The following is a 20,253-nucleotide window of genomic DNA, read 5'->3' on the forward strand; positions in this document are numbered from 1 at the left end:
CCTGGTCCATACCCACATACAGAGCGTTGCAATAGTCCAGTCTTGAGGTAACAAAGGCATTAATAACCCTTTCTAAGTCATTAAAAGATAAATACGACTTGGTTTTGGCCAATAGTCTTATTTAAAAAAAGCAGGATTTGACTACGGTGCTGACCTGCTTGGCCAAATATTGATGAATGTGACAGAAGCCATATGCATTGGACACGGGAAATATGGTCATATGGCTTTGGTTTACTTTGGTTATAATAAATAAATTCAGGAGAGAGAATGAAAAGAAAACTATTGAGAGGCGCTGTAGCTTAGCGGTCAAAGCGCCTGTCTTGTAAACAGGAGATCCTGGGTCCAAATCCCAGCAGTGCCTCTTTGTTGCAGAAAATATCTCTTGAATTAGGTGTGTTATCCACCTCTGAAATAAGGGTTTGGTTTAGTTTGGGCGTAAACTATATTAGGGCATTACCAATCTAATACCTGACTGTGACAAACGGACAAACAGGATGCAACATGACAACTAAACATGTTTGGGAATTTATGAATGCACTTTTTTACATCGTGAATAAACATTTGTAGAAATACAATGACACACTGGAAGTTAAAAGTAAGGAGGTAGTGGATGGAGAAACGGGCGCTGTGGCTAAGTTGTAAAGCGCCTGTGAAGAATGAAAGGAAACTACTGAGCACAGTATCTGGGAAAAACAAAAACAGTAGGAGTGGTGCTGTGGCTTAACGGTAAAGCGCCTGTCTAGTAAACAGGAGATCCTGGGTTCAACTCCCAGCAGCGCCTCTTTGTTACAGAGAGCATCTATTTAGATAAAGCTCTCATCGTTACCATGTTCAATTACATTCAATAGTAAATGTTTGGTAAGGTTTGTACTTGAAAACGACTTAGGTTATAGTTTAAAGTTTACTGTTATCCACCTCTGAAGAAATGGTTTGGGTTAGTTTGTGTTTATAAGTTAGATTTTTTAAACTAGATTTATCTCACGCCCACTGGTAAATATCTATAAGGAACAGGAATTGAGAAAATCATAATTTATAGAGGTTGGGTGTTCCTAAGAACAACCATTTTCACTTTCTACTGACAAATGAAAGTCTAAAAGAAAGACTCTAGAGCAGGGATGGGCAACTTGGATGGTGGGGGGGCCACATCATTTATGTACTGGCCACCAGGGGGCCGCAGATTTACTTGGAACACACACACACATATTCCATGTATTGTATGTAATTATTAACAAATATACTACATCTGACATCTTCATTGACATTTTTCAATCTTTCAGGGAACATCCTCTAATAAGCTCACTAAACAAATATCAGTTCACAGAAATGTTATTTAATTTTTACAAGTGGCATGTTTGTATTGAACAGGTTATTTAACAGTGGAATAAAACTATTTTTAAACTATTGGAAAGCACGGAAAATGCGTGTGCATTAAGATTAAACATTAAGATGACATCGTGCACGCAGCTCGTGACGTAAGGAGTCTAGTGGACGGTATCAGTACTACAAGAAAAAAAAAAAGTTTTACTTTTTTAATCAATTACGTTGTTTCTAAATTGATCTGAGGGCCGCAAAAAGAGGAGGTGGGGGCCACATGCGGCCCCCGGACCACCATTTGCCCATTCCTGCTCTAGAGCATAGGAGAGTGTTTGGTTATAATAACAGATACATTTAGAAAATTCAAGAGTAATGGCTATTGTTTTGGATTTGATTGACATTTTGTGCTCCAGTGGCGCAATCGGTCAGCGCGCGGTACTTATAAGACAGTAACCTGCAGAGTAATGCCGAGGTTGTGAGTTCAAGCCTCACCTGGAGCAGAGAAGTTTTAACCTGCATTCAGAGGATATTATCTGAGTTAAACTACTTGGAGTGAAGCAGACGGAAAGAGTTTTTCGGTGCTCATTGAGTCATTCATTAAATCTCACAGGCCAAATCAAATCAAATCAAATCAAGTTTTATTTATAAAGCACATTTAAAAGCGATTTTTGGTCGAGCCAAAGTGCTGTACATGTAATAAAAACACATTACTACAATCACAATAAAAGACAATAAATTACAACAGATATATATAAAAAAAAAAAAAACACAAGGAAAAGTCAGGAGTCGTGCTCCGTTCTGACTAGAAGGCCAGAGAGAAGAAGTGTGTTTTTAGTGTAGATTTAAAAACCCCTAGGGTCTGGGGCCGACCTCACATGGAGGGGCAGAGTGTTCCAGAGCCTAGGGCCAGCTGCTGCGAAGGCTCGGTGCCCTCTGGTTTTAAGCCTGGTCTTGGGCACTACCAGCAGCAGGCGCGCCGGATTCATTTTAGAAGTGGGGGGGCCAAAAAAGTGCGTGTGTATGGCCCAATCCCAAACCACGCCCTACACCCTACCCCTACACACTCCCCCTCCGTGACGGAGTGAACTCCGTGGAGTGACACATGAGGCTCCCTCCTGTCAGATGGAGGGAGTAAATACAGCGGCAAGCTTTGGGACAAACTCCCCTCTCTCCGGCAGAAACAGGAAATGCCGTAACTGTATCAACGGTATCAAATCAGCATCTCTTTGACAAAAAATGTAAATTAATAACTAAAATAAAACTCCAAACATCTCTAATTGTGTTACTTTTTTGTAAAGCTCTTTTAGTTTTAAACCTGATGTTTATAAGTTTCTTAGTTTTTGCAACAGTCTGTAAATATACACAACTTTATAATAAAATGCACATATTTACCTTTTTCTAGACTAAACAAAGGTAGATCCTCAGTTAAAAAAATATGAGGTTATCATGAGGTTGTTAACATCGCAGTTTATCAGTGGATGTTTGCTGGAAGCACAATAACTGCATGTTTTGCATTGCTTTTAAATTTCAGTTAATATAGTGGTGAGAGACTCCCGATACATTAGATTTATAAGTTCATTAATTGTCTCATGATGCATATTTCCCGGTGAGCATGAAGCTTTTCAGAGTGGGGTTTTTCTCAGCTACGAGTTCTTTTGGAAATTGCTCTCCTTATCCGCCCTGATTATGCCCCCTGATTGCTAGGCCCTGTCGGGTTAGAAACTGCAGACAGCGCAGTTGCTCCATCATCCATCTCTTCTTTTTTCCTGCTCAATACGCTGTTGTTTGACAAGCTGTATGTTGACTGGTGTTTGACTGAAGAAAGCGCACTTTTTTTTAATACACTCTCTGTGGAAATTAGACTTTTCGTGGCTGTCCAGGAGGCTTTGGCACTTTTTCCAGTTATTAATTCCGATATTAACAAAGCTATCATCTCCACATTTTGAGAAAGTTACAAGCCGTTTGACAGCAGCAAATCTGCATATTTCACAGAAGGCCCGTTTAGTGGTTTTGCAAAGAATTAACCACTCTCTGTTTTTGTACCATTCTGCGTTGAAGTACCTTTCTCTTTGCCCAAATAATCTAGCGGTCAGTTAGCTGCAGCTTTACCTGTCTCAATGTCCCGGCTTCGCTGTTTCTATTGATGAAGGTCCAGGCTCCGGAGACGTGGATGTCAGGGATGTGACCTTCCAGTTGTTAATTTAAGTTTAGATTGACTGTATAGTTTTCTTCTGCGCTGGTTCTTCTGACGTGTTTGCAAGTGTATATTTTTTCTATCTAGGTTAACGGCTGACACACACAGAACAACGTAACAAATAAAGTAAACAACGTAACGAATAAACAAATCTAAGCTTTTTTATTGGTTGTAATTTACATGGATACATTTGAATGGTGTGACAATGTCCTATTTGATTGGGTTAAAATGTACATATTCTTCCTGTTATGTCTGCCTGCTTTATTTTACCTAATGCAAAGTGACCTGCTCCATCGAAATCAGTCGCATTGACCCGAAGACACATTTTGAGTTGTATACACTGTTGGAAAGAGGAGATTCATAACTTTCTAATTATATCAGGATTGTTGTTGTAGGCTACTCCAAATATTAAGCAAAATATGTCACATTATATAATGACTGTTACAGAGTCATCATTTTGAGAAAAAGGCCTTTAAAGTTTCCTCTTCTCTGGATCGATCTGATTGATTATTAGCGGAGCAAATGACCAAATAGTACGAAGGGAAGATAGGGGAAGCCCGCGAGTGTGTGTGTGTATACGTGTGTTTGTGTATTTTTGCGTTTGTGTGTATTGTGTTTGTTTCCCGGGGAAAACACTCACGAGAAACACCGGCTGTTATGCATGCAGTGACGTAAAGTTACTCCGTTGCTTGTAATTATGCCGTCACAAGGGTCAAAGTTGTATTTATCATCTGAATTTGCCAAAACAAGTTTAATATTCTGAAAACCAAGACTTTGTTTATTTGAAATCAGATAAAAACAAACTGTAACGGACCCTGCCGTGTTATCTATGATTAATACGCCTTACATTCATAATTTCAGCAGAGGGAGGGGAAGCGGCACTGTGGAACAGCAGAGTGGCGAGTGAGAGCTTTACAAGCTTAAAAAATGCCTGTAGCTAATGAGATTGAATATAACAATCAAACATAACAAAATATACACAGCTATATCAGATCGCGTTTTAGATGCGACTTTAGAGTAGAGGGGAATTATTGAAACAGGATTTGTACAGTGTTCCACGGCATCCGCCGCTGCGAAAATGTGGGGCAGGGCTGAAAAGTGGGGGGGCCAATGGCCCCCTGGCCCCCCCGCTTCCGGCGCCCTTGACCAGCAGCAGCTGGTCAGCAGACCTTAAAGCTCTGGCTGGGGTGAAGCGCTGGAGGAGTTCGGCTCTATAGGCCGGAGCCAGCCCATTTAGTGCTTTAAAAACAAATAAAAGGATTTAAAAATCAATTGGTCAGTCAGCAAACGTGCAGCTGCGTTTTGGACTAGCTGCAGGCGTTTAATTGAGGCCTGGTCCATACCCACATACAGAGCGTTGCAATAGTCCAGTCTTGAGGTAACAAAGGCATTAATAACCCTTTCTAAGTCATTAAAAGATAAATACGACTTGGTTTTGGCCAATAGTCTTATTTAAAAAAAGCAGGATTTGACTACGGTGCTGACCTGCTTGGCCAAATATTGATGAATGTGACAGAAGCCATATGCATTGGACACGGGAAATATGGTCATATGGCTTTGGTTTACTTTGGTTATAATAAATAAATTCAGGAGAGAGAATGAAAAGAAAACTATTGAGAGGCGCTGTAGCTTAGCGGTCAAAGCGCCTGTCTTGTAAACAGGAGATCCTGGGTCCAAATCCCAGCAGTGCCTCTTTGTTGCAGAAAATATCTCTTGAATTAGGTGTGTTATCCACCTCTGAAATAAGGGTTTGGTTTAGTTTGGGCGTAAACTATATTAGGGCATTACCAATCTAATACCTGACTGTGACAAACGGACAAACAGGATGCAACATGACAACTAAACATGTTTGGGAATTTATGAATGCACTTTTTTACATCGTGAATAAACATTTGTAGAAATACAATGACACACTGGAAGTTAAAAGTAAGGAGGTAGTGGATGGAGAAACGGGCGCTGTGGCTAAGTTGTAAAGCGCCTGTGAAGAATGAAAGGAAACTACTGAGCACAGTATCTGGGAAAAACAAAAACAGTAGGAGTGGTGCTGTGGCTTAACGGTAAAGCGCCTGTCTAGTAAACAGGAGATCCTGGGTTCAACTCCCAGCAGCGCCTCTTTGTTACAGAGAGCATCTATTTAGATAAAGCTCTCATCGTTACCATGTTCAATTACATTCAATAGTAAATGTTTGGTAAGGTTTGTACTTGAAAACGACTTAGGTTATAGTTTAAAGTTTACTGTTATCCACCTCTGAAGAAATGGTTTGGGTTAGTTTGTGTTTATAAGTTAGATTTTTTAAACTAGAGTTATCTGATGCCCACTGGTAAATATCTATATAAGGAACAGTAATTGAGAAAATCATAATTTATAGAGGTTGGGTGTTCCTAAAAGCAACCGTTTTCACTTTCTACTGACAAATGAAAGCCTAAAAGAAAGACTCGAGAGCAGGGATGGGCAACTTGGATGGTGGTGGGGGCCACATAATTTATGTACTGGCCACCAGGGGGCCGCAGATTTACTTGGAACACACACACACACAAATTCCATGTATTGTGTGTAATTATTAACAAATATGCTAAGTCTGACATCTTCATTGACATTTTTCAATCTTTCAGGGAACATCCTCTAATAAGCTCACTAAAACAAATATCAGTTCACAGAAATGTTATTTAATTTTTACAAGTGGCATGTTTGTATTGAACAGATTATTTAACAGTGGAATAAACCTATTTTAAACTATTGGAAAGCACGGAAAATGCGTGTGCATTAAGATTAAACATTAAGATGACATCGTGTACGCAGCTCGCGACGTAACTAGGAGTCTAGTGGACGGTATCAGTACTACAAGTAAAACAAATATGTTTTACTTTTTAAATTAATTACGTTGTTTCTAAATTGATATGAGGGCCGCAAACAGAGGAGGTGGGGGCCTCAGGCGGCCCCTGGACCGCCTTTTGTCCATCCCTGCTCTAGAGCATAGGAGAGTGTTTGGTTATAATAACAGATACATTTCGAAAATTCAAGAGTAATGGCTATTGTTTTTGATATTATTGTCATTTTGTGCTCCAGTGGCGCAATCGGTCAGCGCGCGGTACTTATAAGACAGTAACCTGCAGAGTGATGCCGAGGTTGTGAGTTCAAGCCTCACCTGGAGTAGAGAAGTTTTAACCTGCATTCAAAGGATATTATCGGAGTGAAGCAGACGGAAAGAGTTTTTCGGTGCTCATTGAGTCATTCATTAAATCTCACAGGCCAAATATTGATGAATGTGACAGAAGCCATATGCATTGGACACACGGTAAATATGGTCGTATGGCTTTGGTTTACTTTGGTTATAATAAATAAATTCAGGAGAGAGAAGGAAAATAAAACTATTGAGAGGTGCTGTAGCTTAGCGGTCAAAGCGCCTGTCTTGTAAACAGGAGATCCTGGCTCCAAATCCCAGCAGTGCCTCTTTCTTACAGACAATATCTCTTGAATTAGGTGTGTTATCCACCTCTGAAATAAGGGTTTGGTTTACTTTGGGCGTAAACTATATTAGGGCCATATTCCCCATCTATTACTTGACCGTGACAGGATGCAACATTACAGCTCAACATATTGTTATTTTGGGACTTTATCAATACAATATTTAACAGCCTGAAAGAACATTTGTAGAGATACAGAGAAACAATGGAAGTTACAAAGTAAGGAGGTAGTAATTGTACAAAAAGGTGCTGTAGCTTAGTGGTAAAGCACCTGTCTTCTAAACAGGAGATCCTGGGTTCAATTCCCAGCAGTGCCTCTTTGATACCAAGATTATCTCTACATTACTGAATGCACTTTACTTTCAAAAAAAGTTAGTTTCACATCCCACCAGTCCACCTAATCACATCCAACAAGGAGCAGGTAAAAGTGGCCTCTTCATTATTCTTTCAAACAAAGTTACGTTTATATTCAGAGTTACTCACCCAAACTCATTGTGAGGATCGATAGGGTTTAAAAAAGAGTCAAATCAATATCCTTTTAGCAAAAAAACTGTTGCAAAGCTGAGTATTTTTGATCTAGTAGTTTTTCAATCTGCTATCTCACTGTCTTTTTGCAACAGAAATTGTGGTGAAGGAGGTGCTGTAGCTTAGCGGTCAAAGCGCCTGTCTTGTAAACAGGATATCCTGGGTCGAAATCTCAGCAGTGCCTATTTGTTGTAGAAAATATCTCTTGAATTAGGTGTGTTATCCACCTCTGAAATAAGGGTTTGGTTTAGTTTGGGCGTAAACTATATTAGGGCATTACCAATCTAATACCTGACTTTGACAAACGGACAAACAGGATGCAACATGACAACTAAACATGTTTTCGGTTTGGGACTTTATGAATGCACATTTTTACAGCATGAATAAACATTTGTTGAAATAAAATGACACACTGGAAGTTAAACAGTAAGGAGGTAGTGGATGGAGAAACGGGTGCTTTGGCTAAGTTGTAAAGCGCCTGTGAAGAATGAAAGGAAACTACTGAGCACAGTATCTGAGAAAAACAAATACTTTAGTTGCGGTGCTGTGGCTTAACGGTAAAGCGCCTTTCTAGTAAACAGGAGATCCTGGATTCAACTCCCAGCAGTGCCTCTTTGATACAGAGAGCAACTATTTAGATAAAGCTCTCATCATTACCACATTCAATTACATTCAATAGTAAATGTTTGGCAAGGTTTGTACTTGAAAACCACTTAGGTTATAGTTTAAAGTTGACTGTTATCCACATCTGAAGAAATGGTACTGTATGGGTTAGTTTGTGTTCATAAGTTAGATTTTTTAAACTAGATTTATCTGATGCCCACTGGTAAATATCTATATAAGGAACAGTAATTGAGAAAATCATAATTTATAGAGGTTGGGTGTTCCTAAAAGCAATCGTTTTCACTTTCTACTGACAAATGAAAGCCTAAAAGAAAGACTCTGGAGCAGGGATGGGCAACTTGGATGGTGGGAGGGCCACATCATTTATGTACTGGCCACCAGGGGGCCGCAGATTCACTTGGAACACACACACAAATTCCATGTATTGTATGTAATTATTAACAAATATGCTAAGTCTGACATCTTCATTGACATTTTTCAATCTTTCAGGGAACATCCTCTAATAAGCTCACTAAACAAATATCAGTTCACAGAAATGTTATTTAATTTGTACAAGTGGCATGTTTGTATTGAACAGGTTATTTAACAGTGGAATAAACCTATTTTAAACTATTGGAAGCATGGAACATGCGTGTGCATTAAGATGAAACATTAAGATGACATCGTGTACACAGCTCGCGACATAACTAGTAGTCTAGTGGACGGTATCAGTACTACAAGTAAAACAAATGTGTTTTACTTTTTTGATTAATTACGTTGTTTCTAAATTGATCTGAGTGCCGCAAAAAGAGGAGGTGGGGGCCAAATGCGCCCCCCGGACCGCCATTTGCCCATTCCTGCTCTAGAGCATAGGAGAGTGTTTGGTTATAATAACATATACATTTAGAAAATTCAAGAGTAATGGCTATTGTTTTTGATATTGTCAACATTTTGTGCTCCAGTGGCGCAATCGGTCAGTGTGCGGTACTTATAAGAGAGTAACCTGCAGAGTGATGCCGAGGTTGTGAGTTCAAGCCTCACCTGGAACAGAGAAGTTTTAACATGCATTCAAAGGATATTATCTGAGTTAAACTACTTGGAGTGAAGCAGATGTAAAGAGTTTTTCGGTGCTCATTGAGTCATTCATTAAATCTCACAGGCCAAATATTGATGAATGTGACAGAAGCCATATGCATTGGACACACGGTAAATATGGTCATATGGCTTTGGTTTACTTTGGTTATAATACATAAATTCAGGAGAGAGAATGAAAAGAATGCTATTGAGAGGCGCTGTAGCTTAGCGGTCAAAGTGCCTGTCTTGTAAACAGGAGATCCTGGGTCCAAATCCCAGCAGTGCCTCTTTGTTACAGACAATATCTCTTGGATTAAGTGTTTTATCCACCTCTGAAATAAGGGTTTGGTTTAGTTTGTGCATAAAACTATATTAGGGCATTACCAATCTAATACCTGACCGTGACAGGATGCAACATTACAGCTCAACATATTGTTATTTTGGCACTTTATGAATAAAATGTTTAACAGCCTGAAAGAACATTTGTAGAGATAAAGAGAAACAAAGGAAGTTACAAAGTAAGGAGGTAGTAATCGTACAAAAAGGTGCTGTGGCTTAGTGGTGAAGCGCCTGTCTCGTAAACAGGAGATCCTGCGTTCTATTCCCAGCAGTGCCTCTTTGATACAAAGATTATCTCTACATTACTGAATGCAATTTACAAGACTACCCTAAAAAAGTTAGGTTCACTTCCCACCACAGTCCACCTAATCACATCCAACAAGGAGCAGGTTAAAGTGGCCTCTTCATTATTCTTTCAAACAAAGTTTGAGGAGGTCAGGAACTGTTAAGGAATAATTCTTCTAGATATCTAACCTTTTACTCTGACATCTGTTATCTCCTTTAAGGAAAGGCCTTGGTGCCATATGTGTTGTTGTCACCAGTGTGTGACCGGTCAACTTGACTGGCACGAAGGGTAATTGTTGTGGGAACACTGAGGCACTTCTTTATCGGTGTTTGTGGGCTCTAGGATGTGAAATCCTTTAGGGCATGAGCGTCGGACGCAGGTGATTCAGTGTTTAGTCTACTCCTTCAGAGATGTTGATTTCTCTCTGTGAACCTGTTAAAAGGTCTAGCATAGAGAGAGGTTCTTCAGAATTGACGTGGCAACTCTACCGTGTGGTCAGAACCTCTGACTCTTTGATTTGTGATGTGAATCCTCCGGCCGAATACTCTGAATAAACCCATCAGTGTTTGACATCAAAGCTCCAACTCTCACCGTGTCTCCTTCCTGAGTCGGTGACTCCATGCATTACTACACAGAAGTTTCCTCCACAAATTGGCGTTGTCGGCAGGATACCAACATATCTTCAGAGACTGGTAAGTGTGATTTCAAATCTACATTTGGACATTGCCTTACCAGAATCTGTGATTGACGGTATCCTAAAATTATCTGTGAAGCTAAGCAGCTGCGTTTCGTTTTGGTTAATGAACATTTGGGGCTATTAACCCCAGGGGATCATCCAGGGACTCTGTCCTGGCTGGTTCCCTCTGTGTGTGATGCTCGGACGTATGTGCCGTGCAGGCATACGCGGAGATGTTTAAAAAAAACCTTAATGAGGGCAGCAGTAAAGTGGAACTTCTGTGTGAAATCAAAATAGAGATTTGTAATGAACAAATCGCCGAGATTCCGGGGGTTTCAGCGGCCAACACTAGCAGTTAACTAAAGCAGCCATAGATATTACCCCCAGCGCCTCTAAAAAAAACACGGCTCCAGCTGCGGCTCCGGGTGTGTGTGTCCTCTGTGTGTGCTGCTCGGGGCATGTGTGCCGCACAGGCAGCCGTTTTGCTGCTCGGGGCATGTGTTCCGCACAGGCAGTCGCAGGGATGCAAAATACCTCCCCGTATCTGCATGGGCTGGTGAAGTGAACTAAGAGGGAGAAAATCACAGCTTTTGTCTATAGCTTTAACTCACACCACCGCCGTCTCTATTAAAAACGAGACTGTTTAAAAGCACTCTCGTGGCTTGTGGCCATTTACATTCAGAGGTGTGCTGGCAGGTGCGAGGTGCGTGCATTACCTGATGCGACAGGCACCCTACATTGCTGAGGAGCTGATGTCGGTCCGGGGTGCATACATAAAATTATAGGCTAATTGATCATGGGTGGGCAGTGGTATGCAAGTGTAGAGCAAAACTGTGTTTCATCGTTGGGATGAGCATGATGGGAGGTGTGTAGGCTGGTCGAGTAGGACTACAGTTAACTGTGTGGTTTCGGATAGAAAGGGTAGAGGAAAAAAGTCTACGTGCTCCAGATCGGGGGGGCATAGCACCACTAGAGTAGGGATAGTGGAGTCGCAAGAGGATAAGCTAGTTATTGCTCTTGGACGGTCTTCAGGCACCGATCTAAGGACTTGTATACAAGGGTGGAGGTACGAGTCAAGGTACCCCACTGGATTCCCATTGGGAGAGATCAAATAGTCCCTACCCCCTCTGAAACCTCTTTAATCCGGACTAAATTGAGCTGGATGAACTTTGCTGTCGCATTGTTGTTTATTACGAGTTCATCATGTTTGTTTGTCTGATTGTTTGTATCAGGGGTCTATATTGGTTTGTCTAACCGCCGTCTTGTGCATGTTTTGTAACAACTAATAATGAATCAGTCCATAGCCAGGGTAAAATAAACTAAGCTTTAGTTAACTCACCAAAAGTAAATGACTTGAGAAAGATAAATAATATATAGTGTTTTGCAAAATTCTGGTAGTATAGATGTGCTGCAAAATGAAAATAAATAGCAAAAGAGTGTTTTATGTCCTGCATCTGAGTGTGCAGAGGAAATGTAAACAAGGAGCACACTGTTCAGGGTGTGCGCTGTAGGTGTAAGAAGAAGAGAAGATTATATTACTTTAAGAATACATTCTTAAATTGTATTGCTGGTATGTTAAGATATGTTTGTGACCTTTTATAAACCCTATGCCCCGTCCTGCACCCTAAGACCCTAAGAGGCATCACTGCTGGTCGTAAAAAAACCCTGCCTGAGGAGGTCAGGGTGGCAAAATCTGTCTGCTGTTTTAGGTCAATATTGTATTATTTGTTTCATTTATTCTTAAATCTATGTATTGTATGGTAATAATGAAAACGTAATGTATTGAACACATTCCGAAACAAAGCTGATAAGACAGAACTTGACTCAGACATAATACAAATTATTGTTGAAACCTTTTGCGCTGTTGCTGCAAAATGGAAACTTTGTTGATTATCTATTCCAACTGGCCACTGGATTCAGATAATTAATATAAGTTGAAGTTTAATTACAGTTTTAAATATAGTTTAACATTCTTTATTAAACTGCTTCAAATGATTTCTCGTATCAACCAATTGGTCTCCATAGACATTACTAAAATTCTAATAGTTGTTAAACTACTGACAAGTTTTCTGAAACCGAGCTTATGAACAAAAGAGTAAAGGTCGCTGGTTAAGCCAGGATCAATATATTTGTTGAAGTTTTTATTGTGTGCATAATAAATGTGTTAAATGCAATTTTTTAGAAAGTATAAGGTTGCAATATCTTTACAATAAGTAATTACAGTTAAAAAAAATAGATGTTGTTTTCCAAGGGCCTCTCCTTCACAGCCCTACTCTTTAAATCATGAGACTTTCAAATCATAACAGACAGAGATCGGTATCACTTTGTGTTGCAAGCCAAATCCATGTAAAGGTTCTACTTGAGCCCAATTTAAATACCATAAAGAAAGTATTGAACCCAGCTTAAGCTAAATGTCAAATGTATTTAATTAAGGTGCAAGTGTTTTGATTTATTTAAAATGTTCCAGTCTAGCTTCTTTCGAGTTCAGTCTAAGCAACAAATTGTTTCTCATAACATTCTCACTGCTGTCCCAAATGTTTTAACCTTGGGCAGACAAGCTGTTCACACACCCACACACACACACCCACACACACACACACTTTGGATAAGTAGTCACCTTATCCACATTGTAAATTGTTGCCTTCTTTAAAGTTATTAGTAATTTAAGATTAATTATTAAATTAAATGTGGTACATAAGATAAAATAAATGAAATAACTTGACTTGATCATTTTGTTCACAACATTAGACCTGTCCTCTAATCTCTACTAGAATAAGATAAGTGTGCATGTTTGGATGTTTTATCACTCCCGTAATGTACCTAATCTTGATATCCTTTTCATTACAGAGCTGGGAAAATGGTGTATTGATTAGATTCTGATCCGTGCACGTCCAATTTTGACTGACTTTAGTTCTAATGTTAATGTTAATTTGACTTCAACCCATAAGTAATTATTTAAATTAACTCTAAATTTCACATGATGATGGATTAGGATTCCACATTTCTTCCACTAATTTGTTTTACAATTAGGCCAAAGGTAAAGAGAGACATTGATGACCTTGTGTCCCTTTTGTTAGTACGTGGTTCCATTTTGTCTATGGCCTTGGACGGCTTCACTAAAAGTCACCCAGTTCTGCCCTGCTGCAGTCCGGCTGAGTGCAGTCACAGAGATGCTATGGCTGCTCTACATGACATTAATGGTCTGGTCTGAATGGACACCATTTCCTGCTCCCAGAGAGAATGACACTCCTCAAACTGAACATTACAGCCGTTGATACTGTCTCACATGGGTCTGCTCCCCCCCACTGAGCCATGAACTGAAAGCATGACATCTGCTATAAACACTTGGAAGCCTCCCTGTCACACCAGCACCAACCCTTGGGTCAGTCAGATGAGACTAACGGCTTCACTTAGGGCATTTGGTTCAGATACATGACTCTCGTTACCGCAGAGTGGGTTGTTTTTAAGGCTATTCATACTGCTATGCAGAGGATGCCTGTAAGTTGGCGAGCTGGTAAAAGCCCCTACTATTGTTTCAAATAGGCCTAATGTCAGGGGTCTCTTAATGTCTAGTTCTACATGTATTCACATTATATAGACAATGTGTCCACCTGGTAAAACTAAAGGCTGCCCAAAACTCAGGCTACAATACAACCATTATGTTCTGCTCTAACGATTCAATGTATAGATTCTACATCAAAACAATTAGCTTTTATTGTTTCCAATGATAACGTCACCTTAAGTGGAGGAATGCAAACCTGTTTTCAAATGTAAGGTTTTGATTTTGTTTGACATTTCTCAGTAATGACACCCTCATACACCCAGTATCATTCATGCTATGCCATCAGTAATAACTCAGATGTTAAAGGGATGAAACTTTTCCTCCCAAATCAGATATGCTTTGTTTTTCAACAAATGTATCAATTTCCTGCATAATATGTTTCTCACAATGGTTTTTTGTAAGCTGCACACAGGTGATACTGAGTCTTCTCGATTAATAGATTATAAACTATACCATGTTTAAATAGACTCCTAAGTTATTATTTCATATGTAAGAAAAGGGAGGGAAGAGTCAATTATATTGAGTAATTGATTTTATATTGGGTAATTTATTTCTCAAACCTATGTTTTATGGAAGAGACTAAATATTTCTGATAAACTAATATTTTATCAAAAGGTAAATGGTGAATTAATATACATTTAGAATCATTGAGAAGGGGTTATATCCACAGGGACAAGCTCACCTTTAACTTACAATAACATGTCTCTGCTATGGACTGATGAGTATATGATTCTTGCATGTTCAATGACTAACACAAACCTTCAAAATGATAATGTGCATGTGTCAGGAAGGCTCCCAAATAATTCTGAGGGGCCTATCCTATTTTTGTAATTAAATGATAATGTGCTAATCCATTACTTTGAGTTGTCTTCACTCAGAAAAACATCCCTATCAGGTGGTAGCCCAATAACTAGGACAGCTCTCAAGGCCAAGGGTCAGAGAGAGAGGGTCACACTCTCCGGGTGCAGAGAGCACCCCCAGCCACGTGCAAGGAAGCACGAGGTCGTTCGAGATGGGATGCTCCTCTTCACCTTTCTGATAAGATGGGGTTCTTCTCTTCATCTTTCTGCTCGGTGGGCTCTAGCAGACAACCCTGCAGGACGAGCGAGGGCTTCAGAGGTTTCTATAATACAATGTTCCATGTTTCTTGGAGGAGTTTGATGTCTTCCTAACCTCTCCCATCACGGGGGGGACACCTGGATGCATCAGGAATACGCAGTTGTACTCAAGCAGATAGCAGAAGGAATACCGGCAGATGAGCCTCCGTCTCACTGGGGGATTAACTACAGTGCTCACTGAATGAGCCACACAAAAGCAGAGCAATTGGGGGGTTGAAATATGGCGCTCTGATGAAGAAGAGTTTGAGCCAATCAGCACCTCAGTGCTAATCTACAGTATCAGGATGCCTTTACACACCAGACACTCGGTGTCATAAAGGGAGGAGGAGAACGAGTCAGGAAGCCTGACGGACATGTTCTTCCAGCTCTTGTACAAAGATGAACTTTGAATTGAATGACCAGATGTTTAAAGATGTACAATTAATGATTGTTTTTTATATTTCCAATGACCAGACATGTGTTAAGTAGTGGTGATAAATATATTTAGTCAGATCAGATTAGATTTTCACACTAAACAAAATTAATAAATAAATATTCTCAGATTATAAGGTATTGAAGAATAAGGTATTTCTAATATTATAACAGATAATGTTAATATCCTTAATCATCCAGCAATCAGGCTTAACAACACAACTCTTTAATGTATTACCCATGCACAGACAGACATAAAATGATGTTTCAAGTACTGGATTAATTTCAGTTTTGGCCCAAAACAAATATTTATAATAATTGATATAACAATTATGTAGCATATTTGATCCTCAAATTAGAGAATTATAATTTAAAGAAATTGATATTCTATATTCAACATTAGATAAACACAGAAGAACCCTTTCCAAGTACCATAAGTAGATTTTCAGGTAAGTATGGCTAATAAGAATAAGTGATAGACTTAATTTGGTACAGATCAGTTGTAGCATTTACAAATGTATGAATTAAAGTTTTAAGAATGTTTAATCTTTCCTTTCCAGGTTTTTACAAAAGTCTTTGAATATTTGCCTAACTTTTCCTTTTCAGATTTTGAACAATGTACTTGACTAAAATGAATGTATTGATTTTACTAAGACTAAGTGCCTTACTCTTGACTAAAGCATAATGAAGTAAACGTAAAGTAATCCTAAAATTGAGGACACTGCAACTTTGCCGATTACAGATTGATCAAATCACCACTGTGAAGTTTATGCCTTAGTTTTAAATGCTTTTGACTAGTGATTGCCTTAAAGAAAATCTTTAAGCTGTTTCTGGTTTTGATTTTATAGTTTGATAAATGACATTAACTAATGGTTTAAATGATAAAAGATATTAGTTTAAAACAAATATTTTGCTATTATGTATCTGTGTTTTTATGTGTGTTCATTATTGTATTTATTGACAAAAGATGCTCCAAACACTGATGAGAGATAATTTTTCCTATTATGATTGCCTGTATCAATCACTGTGATTGAATGTTTCAATCTTACTCTACTTTGTGATGTAATTGAATGTAAGGTGAGACCACACTCGAATCTGAAGACGCCTATTGATTTAAGTATTGACCAGAATTATTAGACTAATGTTTTAAGGTTATCAAAAATGATAAAAAGAGAGGAACTGTTAAGGAATAATTCTTCTAGATATCTAACCTTTTACTCTGACATGTGTTATCTCCTTTAAGGAAAGGCCTTGGTGCCATATGTGTTGTTGTCACCAGTGTGTGACCGGTCAACTTGACTGGCACGAAGGGTAATTGTTGTGGGAACACTGAGGCACTTCTTTATCGGTGTTTGTGGGCTCTAGGATGTGAAATCCTTGAGGGCATGAGTGTCGGACGCAGGTGATTCAGTGTTTAGTCTACTCCTTCAGAGATGTTGATTTCTCTCTGTGAACCTGTTAAAAGGTCTAGCATAGAGAGAGGTTCTTCAGAATTGACGTGGCAACTCTACCGTGTGGTAAGAACCTCTGACTCTTTGATTTGTGATGTGAATCCTCCGGCCGAATACTCTGAATAAACCCATCAGTGTTTGACATCAAAGCTCCAACTCTCACCGTGTCTCCTTCCTGAGTCGGTGACTCCATGCATTACTACACAGAAGTTTCCTCCACAATGTTTATATTCAGAGTTACTCACCCAAACTCATTGTGAGGATCTATAGGGTTTAAAAAAGAGTCAAATCAATTTCCTTTTAGCAAAAAAACTGTTGCAAAGCTGAGTGTTTTTGATCTAGTAGTTTTTCAATCTGCTATCTCACTGTATTTTTGCAACAGAAATTGTGGTGAAGGAGGTGCTGTAGCTTAGCGGTCAAAGCGCCTGTCTTGTAAACAGGAGATCCTGGGTCCAAATCCCAGCAGTGCCTCTGTGTTAAGGAAAATATCTCTTGCATTAGGTGTGTTATCCACCTCTGAGATAAGGGTTTGTTTTAGTTTGGGCGTAAACTATATTAGGGCATTACCAATCTAATACCTGACTGTGACAAACGGACAAACAGGATGCAACATGACAGCTAAACAAGTTTTCGGTTTGGGACTTAATGACTGCACATTTTTACAGCGTGAATAAACATTTGTAGAAATAAAATGACACAATGGAAGTTAAAAAGTAAGGAGGTAGTGGATGGAGAAACGGGCACTGTGGCTAAGTTGTAAAGCGCCTGTGAAGAATGAGAGGAAACTACTGAGCACAGTATCTGAGAAAAACAAAACCTGTAGGAGCGGTGCTGTGGCTTAACGGTAAAGCGCCTGTCTAGTAAACAGGAGATCCTAGGTTCAACTCCCAGCAGTGCCTCTTTGTTACAGAGAGCATCTATTTAGATAAAGCTCTCATCGTTACCACGTTCAATTACATTCAATAGTAAATGTTTGGTAAGGTTTGTACTTGAAAATGACTTAGGTTATAGTTTAAAGTTGACTGTTATCCACCTCTGAAGAAATGGTTTGGGTTAGTTTGTGTTTATAAGTTAGATTTTTTTAACTAGATTTATCTGATGCCCACTGGTAAATATCTATATAAGGAACTGTAATTGAGAAAATCATAATTTATAGAGGTTGGGTGTTCCTAAAAACAACCGTTTTCACTTTCTACTGACAAATTAAAGCCTAAAAAAAAGACTCTCGAGCAGGGATGGGCAACTTGGATGGTGGGGGGGCCACATCATTTATGTACTGGCCACCAGGGGGCCGCAGATTCACTTGGAACACACATACACAAATTCCATGTATTGTATGTAATTATTAACAAATATACTACGTCTGACATCTTCATTGACATTTTTCAATCTTTCAGGGAACATCCTCTAATAAGCTCACGAAACAAATATCAGTTCACAGAAATGTTATTTAATTTTTACAAGTGGCATGTTTGTATTGAACAGGTTATTTAACAGTGGAATAAAACTATTTTTAAACTATTGGAAAGCACGGAAAATGCGTGTGCATTAAGATTAAACATTAAGATGACATCGTGTTCGCAGCTCGCGACATAACTAGGAGTCTAGTGGACGGTATCAGTACTACAAGTAAAAAAAATATGTATTACTTTTTAATTAATTACGTTGTTTCTAAATTGATCTGAGGGCCGCAAAAAGAGGAGGTGGGGGCCACATGCGGCCCCCGGACCGCCATTTGCCCATTCCTGCTCTAGAGCATAGGAGAGTGTTTGGTTATAAAAACAGATACATTTAGAAAATTCAAGAGTAATGACTATTATTTTGATATTATTGACATTTTGTGCTCCAGTGGCGCAATCGGTCAGCGCGCGGTACTTATAAGACAGTAACCTGCAGAGTGATGCCGAGGTTGTGAGTTCAAGCCTCACCTGGAGCAGAGAAGTTTTAACCTGCATTCAAAGGATATTACAGGAGTTTTGTAGACGGAATCAGTTTTCGGTGCTCAATGATTCAGTCACATGGTAATATGTCTTTGGTTTACTTTGGTTATACTAAATAAATTCAGGAGAGAAAATAAAAAGAAAACTATTGAGAGGTGCTGTAGCTTAGCGGTCAAAGCGCCTGTCTTGTAAACAGGAGATCCTGGGTCCAAATCCCAGCAGTGCCTCTTTGTTACAGAAAATATCTCTTGAATTAGGTGTGTTATCCACCTCTGAAATAAGGGTTTGGTTTAGTTTGGGCGTAAACTATATTAGGGCATTACCAATCTAATACCTGACTGTGACAAACGGACAAACAGGATGCAACATGACAACTAAACATGTTTGGGAATTTATGAATGCACTTTTTTACATCGTGAATAAACATTTGTAGAAATACAATGACACACTGGAAGTTAAAAGTAAGGAGGTAGTGGAAAAGACAAAAAGGCGCTGTAGCTTAGCGGTCAAAGCGCCTGTCTCGTAAACAGGAGATCCTGGGTCCAAATCCCAGCAGTGCCTCTTTATTACAGAAAATATCTCTTGGATTAAGTGTGTTATCCACCTCTGAAATAAGGGTTTGGTTTAGTTTGGGTGTAAAACTATATTAGGGCATTAGCAATCTAATTCCTGACTTTGACAAACGGACAAACAGGATGCACGATTACAGCTAAACATGTTTTCGGTTTGGGACTTAATCACTGCACATTTTTACAGCATGAATAAACATTTGTAGAAATAAAATGACACAATGGAAGTTAAAAAGTAAGGAGGTAATGGATGGAGAAACGGGTGCTTTGGCTAAGTTGTTAAGTGCCTGTGAAGAATGAAAGGAAACTACTGAGCACAGTATCTGAGAAAAACAAAAAGTGTAGGAGTGGTGCTGTGGCTTAGCGGTAAAGCGCCTGTCTAGTAAACAGGAGATCCTGGGTTCAACTCCCAGCAGCGCCTCTTTGTTACAGAGAGCATCTATTTAGATAAAGCTCTCATCGTTACCATGTTCAATTACATTCAATAGTAAATGTTTGGTAAGGTTTGTACTTGAAAACCACTTAGGTTATAGTTTAAAGTTGACTGTTATCCACCTCTGAAGAAATGCTTTGGGTTAGTTTGTGTTTATAAGTTAGATTTTTTAAACTAGATTTATCTCACGCCCACTGGTAAATATCTATATAAGGAACGGTAATTGAGAAAATCATAATTTATAGAGGTTGGGTGTTCCTAAAAGCAACCGTTTTCACTTTCTACTGACAAAT

The 20,253-nt window shown here is 39.2% G+C and overlaps 15 non-coding genes across 15 annotated transcripts; all 15 read left to right on the forward strand.

Moving 5' to 3' along the window:
- The first annotated feature begins 288 nt into the window (after nt 1–288).
- Nucleotides 289–361, forward strand: trnat-ugu. The gene has a single exon. It is a non-coding gene; the product is annotated as a tRNA-Thr (tRNA).
- A 348-nt stretch (nt 362–709) lies between these two features.
- On the forward strand, nt 710–781 carry trnat-agu. Its single transcript has one exon. It is a non-coding gene; the product is annotated as a tRNA-Thr (tRNA).
- A 939-nt stretch (nt 782–1,720) lies between these two features.
- On the forward strand, nt 1,721–1,814 carry trnai-uau. Its single transcript has 2 exons — nt 1,721–1,758; nt 1,779–1,814. It is a non-coding gene; the product is annotated as a tRNA-Ile (tRNA).
- A 3,313-nt stretch (nt 1,815–5,127) lies between these two features.
- trnat-ugu lies at nt 5,128–5,200 on the forward strand. Its single transcript has one exon. It is a non-coding gene; the product is annotated as a tRNA-Thr (tRNA).
- A 348-nt stretch (nt 5,201–5,548) lies between these two features.
- trnat-agu lies at nt 5,549–5,620 on the forward strand. Its single transcript has one exon. It is a non-coding gene; the product is annotated as a tRNA-Thr (tRNA).
- Nucleotides 5,621–6,568: 948 nt separating this feature from the next.
- Nucleotides 6,569–6,662, forward strand: trnai-uau. Its single transcript has 2 exons — nt 6,569–6,606; nt 6,627–6,662. It is a non-coding gene; the product is annotated as a tRNA-Ile (tRNA).
- A 224-nt stretch (nt 6,663–6,886) lies between these two features.
- On the forward strand, nt 6,887–6,959 carry trnat-ugu. The gene has a single exon. It is a non-coding gene; the product is annotated as a tRNA-Thr (tRNA).
- Nucleotides 6,960–7,218: 259 nt separating this feature from the next.
- trnar-ucu lies at nt 7,219–7,290 on the forward strand. Its single transcript has one exon. It is a non-coding gene; the product is annotated as a tRNA-Arg (tRNA).
- A 2,099-nt stretch (nt 7,291–9,389) lies between these two features.
- Nucleotides 9,390–9,462, forward strand: trnat-ugu. The gene has a single exon. It is a non-coding gene; the product is annotated as a tRNA-Thr (tRNA).
- A 257-nt stretch (nt 9,463–9,719) lies between these two features.
- trnat-cgu lies at nt 9,720–9,791 on the forward strand. The gene has a single exon. It is a non-coding gene; the product is annotated as a tRNA-Thr (tRNA).
- Nucleotides 9,792–17,416: 7,625 nt separating this feature from the next.
- On the forward strand, nt 17,417–17,489 carry trnat-ugu. The gene has a single exon. It is a non-coding gene; the product is annotated as a tRNA-Thr (tRNA).
- A 1,371-nt stretch (nt 17,490–18,860) lies between these two features.
- trnai-uau lies at nt 18,861–18,954 on the forward strand. The gene is made up of 2 exons: nt 18,861–18,898; nt 18,919–18,954. It is a non-coding gene; the product is annotated as a tRNA-Ile (tRNA).
- A 158-nt stretch (nt 18,955–19,112) lies between these two features.
- trnat-ugu lies at nt 19,113–19,185 on the forward strand. The gene has a single exon. It is a non-coding gene; the product is annotated as a tRNA-Thr (tRNA).
- Nucleotides 19,186–19,446: 261 nt separating this feature from the next.
- trnat-cgu lies at nt 19,447–19,519 on the forward strand. Its single transcript has one exon. It is a non-coding gene; the product is annotated as a tRNA-Thr (tRNA).
- A 357-nt stretch (nt 19,520–19,876) lies between these two features.
- On the forward strand, nt 19,877–19,948 carry trnat-agu. Its single transcript has one exon. It is a non-coding gene; the product is annotated as a tRNA-Thr (tRNA).
- Nucleotides 19,949–20,253: the final 305 nt, after the last annotated feature.

This window comes from Trematomus bernacchii, unplaced genomic scaffold (genome assembly GCF_902827165.1).
Source record: "Trematomus bernacchii unplaced genomic scaffold, fTreBer1.1, whole genome shotgun sequence".
Classification (NCBI taxonomy): domain Eukaryota; kingdom Metazoa; phylum Chordata; class Actinopteri; order Perciformes; family Nototheniidae; genus Trematomus; species Trematomus bernacchii.